Raw genomic sequence first — 10606 nt, 5'->3', positions numbered from 1 at the left:
TTGGTTATTCAGGATATTTTGTGTTTCCATACAAATTAAAACATTTTTTGTTAAAGTTCTGTGAAAAATGCCATTGGATCTTTGATAGGGATTGCCTTGAATCTGTAGATTGCTGTGTGTAATACAGGCATTTTCACAATATCGATTCTTCTAATCCAAGAACATGGTATACCTCTCTACCTGTTTGTGTTGTCTTTGATTTCTTTCATCAATGTCTTATAGTTTAAGGAGTACAGGTCTCTTGCCTCTTTAGGTAGGTTTTTTCCTATGTATTTTATTCTTTTATTTGCACTGGTAAATGGTGTTGTTTTCTTAATTTCTCTTTCCAATCTTTCATTTTTAGTGTATAGAAATGCAAGAGATTTCTGTGTATTAATTTTGTATCCTGCTTCATTACCAAATTCATTGATTAGCTCTAAGTGTTTTCTGGTGGCATCTTTAGGATTTTCCCTTATAGTGTCATGTCAACTGCAAAAGGTGACAATATTGCTTCTTCTTTTCCAACTTGGATACCTTTTATTTCTTTTTTTTTTCTCTCATTGCTGTGACTACGACTTCCAAAACTATATTGAATAATAGTGGTGAGAGAGAGCACACTTGTCTTATTCCTGATCTTAGAGGAAATGTTTTCAATTTTTCACCATTGAGATAATGTTTTCTGTGGGTTTTTCTTACATGGCCTTTTTTTATGTTGAAGCCATACTGTTTTCATGACTGTAGTTTTGTAGTATAGGCTGAAATCAGGCAGCCTGATTCCTCCAGCTCCATTTTTCCTTCTCAATATTGCTTTGGCTATTTGGGGTCTTTTTTGTCTCAATACAGTTTTTAAGATTTTTTCTTCTAGTTTTGTGAAAAATGTCATTGATAATTTGATGGGAATTGCATTGAATCTGTAGATTGCCATGGGTATTATAGTAATTTTGACAATAATGATTCTTCTGATCCAAGAAAGTGGTATATCTTTCCATCTGTTTATGTCATCTTCAGTTTCTTACATCAACATCTTATCGTTTTCAGAGTACTGGTCTTTTGCCTCCTCAGGTAGGTTTATTCCTAGGTATTTTATTCTTTTTGATGTGATGGTAAATGGTATTCTTTCTTTAATGTCTCTTTCTGATATTTTGTTATTAGTGTATAGAAATTTTTCTATATTTATTTTTTTCATACAACTTTACCGAATTCATTGATGAGCTCTGGTAGTTTTCTGGTAGGTCTTTAGGATTTTTATGTATAGTATCATGTCATCTGAAAAGAGTTACAGTTTTACTTCTTCTTTTCCAATTTAAATTCCTTTTATTTCTTTTTCTTCTCTGAATGCCATAACTAGGACTTCCTAAACTATGTTGAACAAAAGTGGCAATAGTGGATATCCTTGTCTTGTTCCTGATATTAGAGGAAATGCTTTCCATTTGACACTGTTGAGTATGATGTTAACTGTAGGTTTGTCATATGTGACTTTTATTGTGTTGAGGTATGTTCCCACTATGCCCATTTTCTGGAGAGTTTTTATCATAAATAGGTGTTGAAATTTGTCAAAATCTTTGTCTACATCTATTGAGATGATCATATGATTTTTTATTCTTCAGTTTGTTGATGTGTTGTATCACACTGGTTGATTTGTGGATATTTCAAAAAATCCTTGTATCCCTATGATAAACCCCACTTGATCATGGTGTATAATCCTTTTAATGTATTGTTGAATTTGGTTTGCTAGTATTTTGTTGAGGATTTTTGCATCTATATTCATTAGTGATATTGGTATATAATTTTTGTTTTTGAGATATCTTTTTCTGGTTTTTGTGTCATGATGATGTTGCCCTCATAGAACGAGTTTGGGAGTGTTCCTTCCTTTGCAATTTTTGGAATAGTTTCAAAAGGATATGCATTAACTCTTCTCTAAATGTTTGACAGAAATCGTGTATGAAGCCAACTGGTCCTAGATTTCAGTTTGTTGGGAGTTTTAAAATCACATTTTCAATTTTAGTACTTGTGATTAGTCTGTTCATATTTTCTGTTTCCTATTGCTTCAGTCTTGGGAGAATTGTACTTTTCTAAGAATTTGTCCATTTCTCCTAGGTTTTCCATTTTATTGGTATATAGTTTCTTGCAGTATTCTCTTATTATCCTTTATATTTCTGTGGTGTCCATTTTAACGTCTACTTTTTCAGTTCTATTTTTATTGATTTGAGCCCTCAACTTATTGAAGAAACTGTTTTAATCTTCATGGTATATTTTGCCCCTTTGTCATAGATTAATTGACAATAAGTGTGTGGGTTTATTTTGGGCTCTATTTTCTGTTCCATTGATCTATATGTCTGTTTTTTTGTCAGTACCATGCTGTTCTGATTACTATGCTTTTGTAATTCAGTCTGAACTCAGGGAGTGTGATACCTCTGGCATTTTTTTTCCCCTCAGGATTTCTTTGGCAATGCAGGGTCTTCTTTGTTTCCACATATTTTTAAGAATTATTTATTCTAGCTCTCTGAAAAATGTCATGGGTTCTGACCACAATGGTATGAGACTAGAAGTCAATTATATGAAGAAACAACTGGAAAAGCACAAACACATGGGGAATTAAAAGAAATAGGTCAATGAAAAAAATCAAAGAGAAAATCTGATGTTACATTGAGACAGATGAAAATGGAAATGCAACATTCCAAAATCTATGGGATGCAGCAAAAGCATTTCTAAGATGGACATTTATAGTGACACAGGCCTACATCTAGAAACAAGAAGAATCTCAAATAAATAACCTAACTTTACATATAAAGGAATTAGAAAAACAAGAATATATGAAACCCAGAGTCAACAGAAGAATGGAAATAATAAAGATCAGACAATAAACAAATAAAATAGAAACCAAAAATAATTTTAAAAAAGATCAATGAAACCAAGAGCTGATTTTTTAAAACATGAACTAAATTGATAAAACTTTAGCCAGGATTATTAAGAACAAAAGCCAGAGGACCCAAATAAACAAAATAAGAAATGAAAGGGAGAAATAATAAAAGATTCCACAGAGAAAAAAAATAAGAGAATACTACAAACAGTTATATGTCAATAAACTGGTCAACCTAGAAGTAAAGGACAAATTTCAAAAATCATACAACCTTCCAACACTAAATCAGGAAGAAATATACAATATAAACAGACTGACCACTAGTAGTGAAAATGAAAGTATAATAAAATCACTCCCAGGAAACAAAAGTCCAGGGCAGGATGGCTTCATAGGAGAATTCTACCAAACATATTAAGAAGAATTAATACTTATCCTTCTCAAACTATTCCAAAAATTTGAAGGGGATGAAACACTCCAAAACTGATTTTATGAAGCCAATATTACCCTGATATCAAAACCAGAAAAAAAACTAGAGAAAAAGAAAATTATAGCCCAATATCTCTGATGTATATAGATGCAAAAACCCTTGACAAAACATTAGCAAATGAAATTCAATAATAATTTTTAAAGATAATAAATCATGCTCAAGTGGGATTCATACCAGAGATGCAAATTTGTTTCAGTAGTGAGAAATCAATCAATGTGATACTCCACATTAACAAAAGGAAGATAAAAAAAATACTGATCATCTCAATAGTTGCAAATAATGCATTTGAAAAAAATTCAACATCTGTTGATGATAAAAGCTCTTATCAAGTTTTGTATACAGGGAACATATCTCAACATAATAAAGGCCCTTTGCAACAAACCCACAGGTAACATCATAATTAATGAAGAAAAACTGAAAGCTTTTCCTCTAAAATCAGGAACAAGACAAGGATACCCACTTTTGCCACTTCTACTTAACACAATATTGGAAGTCCTAGCCATAGCAGTAAGAAAAGTAAAGGAAACAAAAGAATCCAAGTTGGAAAAGCAGAAGTAAAATCTCACTATTTTATAGATGGTGTGATACTCTATGTAGAAAACCCTAAAGTCTTTACCTAAAACTATTAGAACTAATAAATTAATTTTATAATGTTACAGGATACAATATTAATAAACAGAAATCTGTTGCTCTTCTAAAAACTAACAATGAACTATCAGAGAGAGAAATTTAGAAATTGCCATTTACAATTGCATCAAAATTAAATAAAATAAAATACCTAGGAATAAACTTAACCATAACGGTGAAAACCTATACTCTGGAAATTATAAAACATTGATGAAGGAATATGAAAAGGATACAAAGAAATGGAAAGTTATCCTGTGTTCTTGGATTGGAAAAATTAATATTGTTAAAATGTCTATACTATTCAAAGCACTCTACAGACAATTCATTCCCTATCAAAATATCCATGATATTTTTCATATATCAGTTACTTTGAATTATTTATCAATTAGATTGCAATATTTCATGACTTTGAGTTCAGTTGTGGAGAATTGCTATTTTGTTTTTGTGATACCATATTTCCTTGATTTTTTTTTTCATTTTGTTTGTAGCTATACATCTCTGTTTTCACTTTGGATGTAGCAGATGCCAGTTTAACTAAATTTTTTGTTCTCTTTGGTTCTTATGATTCACCAGCATGATAATTAGAAATCTTTTTTATTCCAGAATGTGGTGCTGTAGCACAAGTGGGTGGTTTCTCCCTTTCTTATCAACTGTGACACCGTTTCTGAGCATGCTCCTTGTCTATTAGAGCTCACTTTCATGACACACTTGGGAGCATGTACAGGGAATCAGTAGCAGAGTGGAGGGAAGTGTGGGTATAGCACTTGGTGTATTTGGTGCACCCATCGACGTGACATGGAAATCCTATGCCTGTGGGAGTGTGGGTGAACTTTCTGTAGAGTTCAACCATTTCAAGGCCATTTGAATTTTTAAGCTTCCCTCTTTATCACTTATCTCCTCCCCCAAGTGGCAGAGCTCTCACCTTAATACTCTCGGTGCTGGTGAAGAAAAATCAGTTTCTCTAACTGCCTTCTCCTTGATTAAGGTAGTCAGGCCCTCTCTCCCTGCCCTCCTTTCTCCCTGCGGAAGACTTGTCTCCTCCTGATAAATCAATGCTGATCAGTGCTTCTTGGAGGTGGGGCAGCACCTGGAATGTTTCTCTTATTACCTCTGCTGTGACCAAGCTCACCTCCTCTGTGACCAAACTTGTATCTTTCTTTTTAGTTGTTGTTGTTGTTTTCCTTCCCTTCAGAGGTATTGGACTTCTGCAAGTTCTGTCTCATGGGTGAGTACCTGTCTGATTCAGCACTCACCCAGTTCTTACCTAACAGGGGCAAGAGTGGTCAGGCAGCCTCATTGGTTCCTCTGGTTCCATAGTCCATATGGGGGTTTATGTATCTCATACTGGCACACTTGTGAGAAAGATTATTCTTGAGTCCCTTAGGGAAAGACGTGATGTCTGGAAACCCCCACAAAATTGCTCTTGTTCATGTCTGGATGTTAAATTAATTGATTAAAAAGGGAGATAAAATGGAGGAATGTCTTATGCCACCGTGTTGCTGATGTCACTCCCCAGTCTCACTACTTTGATGTTTGTTTGTTCTTGCCTATTGTAATTGTTTTCTACATGACACTGTCTTCTACTAGTTCTTTCCTCCAGTCCACCCTATATATCAGGTTAATCTTTCTAAAGAACAGCTCTGGTTATTTCTTCACTTACCCAAAGCATTCAAATGTTCATAGTACAGTTTAACACTTCTCAGCCTGGTGCTTGATAATTCCCCTAGTAATTACCCATTCTACCTTTCCTTCTTCTCTCACTATTCTCTTTGCAATATATGTCATATTCCCAAGCAAACTAGATGATTATCTGTTTCTCAATCATGCAGTTTCTCATTACTGTGATTTGCTGATGATCCTTCTTTCTAATTAAGTTGTCTTTTTCCTATATTTATTGTCATCAAGCTTCCCTGTCCTTCAGTATTTAACTCGAATGTCACCCACTAGATACAAAATTCTCTTTAATCTGCTGCCAGAGTTAATCACTTCTATGAATTTCTAATTCATTTTGTTTATACCTCTCACCATTTTCACATTTATTATATCTTTAGTGTAAGTCTTAAAATTCCTATGGTACTGAAAATTCTTTAAGAATGGGAATTATGAAGTTTATATATATCTGTATTCCTCAGTTTCCTGTGTATTAGAAAATCATTACTTTTGGTGCTTATTTAGTTGGTTGAATGAATGCAAGAAAGAAAATACATGCATCTTATTGAGGTGTCAGCCCTAAGCAGATTCACTACAGATGTTTCTGTGTTCATTCATTTGATAAATATTTATTACATACATACTATGTTCCAGACACTGTAATGTCCTATGGGAATTCGTCAATGAACCAGTCCAAAATCCATGTCATCATGGAAAGCAGTTACCACTTAACTTCCCAGGATATTTTACAGTGACTTGTTTGGAAGACAGGAGTTTTGTAGCACAGCCCCTCAAGCTTGTGAAAGCAACTGCAGTATTAAGCTCCTGTCCTGTGATTTGTCATGCCCAATTGCACATTCCCCTCATTCCTGCACTGCAAGTACCCTCCCTGTCTCTGATTCTTGTGTTTGTTTTTGCTCAGACTTAATCTCTCTGGCTGTGTTGACTCAATATTTGACTCTGACCTGCCTCTGAGTCCACTGACACTACTTTCCCCTCACAGACTAACTATTGGCATATTGCTCAAGCACTCCCAGGCATTCATGATCACCTTCACTTCTCCTGTCAGTGTACTAATGGCTTGCTGTAACCTTGTCCTGCTGCTTGGCTCCACATAGGATATATATTGTCTCACCGGTCATTCTGTGTATAAATGCAACAGTAATGCACTTTGTGCCAGTGGCAGACAGGCATAAACCAACCACTTCTTTACTGAGGACCCGGTGAGTGCCCAGCATGGTGCTAGGCAATGTGAGGAGAAACAAAGAAGTAACCATCTTCCTCCCCAACATGCACATTTATAAAAATGTATCCTCTAGTTGAGGTACTGGTAAATAATTCGTACAAAGGAAATTAGGGAATGCATTATGACCTCTTTCTCCACTCCTTTTCTGCCTCATTTACCTCTACAGTCTAAGACTAGATTTGTAGCTCTTGGTCTGTAGCTTGAATTAAAAAATAATAGTTGTTGGGCTTCCCTGGTGGCGCAGTGGTTGGGAGTCCACCTGCCGATGTGGGGGACGCGGGTTCGTGCTCCGGTCCGGGAAGATCCCACATGTCTCAGAGCGGCTGGGCCCGTAAGCCATGGCTGCTGGACCTGCACATCCAGAGCCTGTGCTCCGCAACGGGAGAGGCCACAGAAGTGAGAGGCCCACGTACCGCAAAAAATAAAAATAAAGTTGTAGGAGAGTATATCTAGAATTCCATCATACTTATATTTAACTTCTATGAATTCAACTTTAAATGATCATTTAATTTAAATAAAATACTGTTAAATTATACACACATATGTATTTCCTCTTATGTACCATAATTGCTATCTAATACTTTATAAAGTATATGTAGTCACATATATGTTACTCTCCAGGATTGCATACCAAAATAATATTTGTCCCAGTGTTTCTATGGGCAATGTAAAAGAAGCATTAAAAAAAATCAAGAGTAATTTTGACCAAATGTTATTTTAAACATTTTTAATGGTTTTTTTTTTTGTGTGTGTGTTGGGGGGAGGTGAGAGGGAGGTCCAAGAGGGAGGAGATATATGTATACATTTAATGTTATCTTTAACTTAAGGAATGCGTTTGTAACATAACCCCATGTATAAAATGCTACTCTGAGTAAGTAGAGCTAATAGAGATTAGAAAGGGGAGTAAGGCAAGTCACGTTGGAGTAACCAAAGTAAGGAGGGTACATATGCAGCCATTTTATTATTTTTTTCCAATTTTTATGAAAGCATTTCCTAAATCTAAAATGTCCAAATATTCATACAGGTTCCACGGGAAAAATGACTTCAGAAATGAGTTTCTAAAAATAAATCATTTGGTGTTTATAGCAAAGGTATTGAACTGCCACAGGTAAAGAATGAACTGCTTCCTCTTCAGCATATATATGAAAGCTTATAAATAGTTGATACGCCATTGGCTATCATGTAAAAGTGACAACATGTGCGTTTAGACTCATATAAAAAATAATGCTGCACCGACGCGGACTTGGGGCCCAGAAGTGGGTTCCCAGTCTCAGGTGGACAACCTATCCGTCCACAGTCACATAGCAGAGCAGCCTGCCCTCTCCTGGCACTCCAAAGTGGGGGGACGGGGGCAGAGTCGGCTACAGCTTCATGCTGAAGAGTGCTAAGATGGCCACTCTGGCTCGGGATCTTTCCAGATGCTTCAGGTGTTGTGAACAGAGATTTCTTTGGATTATGTGTTTCTCAGCTAGACTAAATGCTAACAACGGATAAGTCAAACACATTGGGCAGTTGAGACTTGTTCAAGGCCATTCCATCCTCAGCCCTCAGAAATGGCATTGTGTGGACTGCAATACAACTGAGTTGATTTGTGCTTGCGTTATCTATTCTAATATGTATAGAATAGATAACTAACAAGAACCTGCTGAATAAAAAAATAAATAAATAAAATAAAATTTTTAAAAATGCCAGTGATTCCTCCATTAAATGAACACAATAATAACTCTTCGTGTAACAGGATTGAGAAATTTTGGAAATACTTGCTATATGAATTATGTTCTTCAAGTATTGAGTCATTTACTTATTTTTTGACAATATTTTTTCCAACTTGATCTGAACCGATGGCTGGCTGTGACAGCTAGTGATAAAACAAGATCATCTTGAAGGCATCCTCCAGTCACAGATACAGTATACCAAATGAATGAATGCCAAGAAAAAGAAACAGGCTTTGTTTGCTCCAGACATCCAAGTTTATCATCAGGACTAAGTGGTGGAGCATCAAAGAGTAGAAAGATAGAACTTATTCAGCCAAGGAAGCCAAGTTCATAATACACTTCTCTCTGTCATGAATTTCATATTTTGTTCCAAGTTATGTGGTCTGGAAAGTGGGCCTTGGTCACACCATTTGCTATGCTACACTTAATATGGAGATTAATACCTGATTTTCGTGGTTATGCCTAACAAGATGCTCGAGAATTAATTTGTGAGCTTTTGGATAAAATACAGCATGACCTAGAGACAACTGATACCAGGATACCATCTCATATCCCCACTTCTCAACGGAAACTTATCAAACAGTTTATGAATGTTGTGAATAACATTTTTCATAGATAACTTGTTACTCAGGTTACGTGTCTCACATGTGACAACAAATCAAATATCATAGCACTTTTCTGGAAATTGTCACTGGAATTTCCAGAAAGATAACCAATGCAATGGAAAAGATACTACTTCTCAGCTGTGTCTGGTTACTAAAATGTTGACCAAATTCACAAAAACTGAAGCTTCAGAAGGAAAAATCTATATATGTGACCAGTGTAATTAAAAGCATAGAAGGTTTTCCTCAAACTAGTTATGCTCACAGAAGCCCCCAAACAGCTTATGATATTCCACCTACCTCAGTTTCTCATATTACATCTCAAAGGATTCAGGTGATCAGGACACAATAATTAAGAGAAGATTGGTGTTCATGTTGGCTTTGAAGAAATCTTAAACATGGAGCCATATTGCTGCAGGGAATCTCTGAAACCTCACAGACCAGAATGTTTTATTCATTACGTACCTGCTGTAGTAATGCACCACGGGAAAGAATTTGGCTCAGGATATTACACTGCCTAGTGTTATAATCCCGAAGGAGGGTTCTGAGTACACTGCAATGATTCCAAGCTAAACATGTGCACTATGGATGAAATATGCAAGGCCCAAGCTTATATATATATATATATATATATATATATATATATATATATATATATATATATATTTTTTTTTTTTTTTTTTTTTTTTTTGCAGTACATGGGCCTCTCACTGTTGTGGCCTCTACCATTGCGGGGCACAGGCTCCGGACGCGCAGGCTCAGCGGCCATGGCTCACGGGCCAGCCGCTCCGCGGCAGGTGGGATCTTCCCGGACCGGGACACGAACCCGTGTCCCCTGAATTGGAAAGCGGACTCTCAACCACTGCGCCACCAGGGAAGCCCTATATTTTGTTTTATACCCAGCGAGTTACTGAGAATGGACATTCTAAACACCTGTCTGGTAGCCAACATCCCAAAGAAATTGATACCTCTTCTAATGAAATCCTTAGCTGATCCAAAGACAATGGGTCTTTCTTCTTGCGATTTATATGTATGTATGTATATATATGTGTGTGTGTGTGTGTGTGTGTGTGTGTGTGTGTGTGTGTGTGTTTTAAGAGGGTTGACTTAAAAACTTTGAGCTTCATTGTTTTTATTTTCTTACTAATCAGTGCACACTATGTTTACACATTTTGTATCTAACTACAATAAATCTCTTTTTTACAGAGACAGATTAGCATAATTATATGTATATCAATGGCAGTAGGTAACGAAATATTTTTCAAATACCTGGGAGTTTTTATTTATCTCTTTTTTAACATCTTTATTGGAGTATAATTGCTTTACAAAGGTGTGTTACTTTCTGCTTTATAATAAAGTGAATCAGTTATACATATACATAAGTTCTCATATCTCTTAACCTTTGCGCCTCCCTCCCTCTGAACCTCCCTGTCCCACTAC

General features: G+C 35.8%; 1 pseudogene across 1 annotated transcript; it reads left to right on the top strand.

Annotated features, from left to right (window-relative positions):
• The first annotated feature begins 8556 nt into the window (after window positions 1-8556).
• Window positions 8557-10159, top strand: LOC309817550 (ubiquitin carboxyl-terminal hydrolase 44-like; annotated as a pseudogene). The gene is made up of 2 exons: window positions 8557-9784; window positions 10041-10159. The product of its transcript is annotated as a ubiquitin carboxyl-terminal hydrolase 44-like (transcript).
• The last annotated feature ends 447 nt before the right edge of the window (window positions 10160-10606 follow it).

Source organism: Grampus griseus (genome assembly GCF_964374135.1).
Source record: "Grampus griseus genome assembly, chromosome: X".
In the NCBI taxonomy this organism is placed as follows: Eukaryota; Metazoa; Chordata; class Mammalia; order Artiodactyla; family Delphinidae; genus Grampus; species Grampus griseus.
This window is presented reverse-complemented; position numbering and strand designations above follow the sequence as displayed.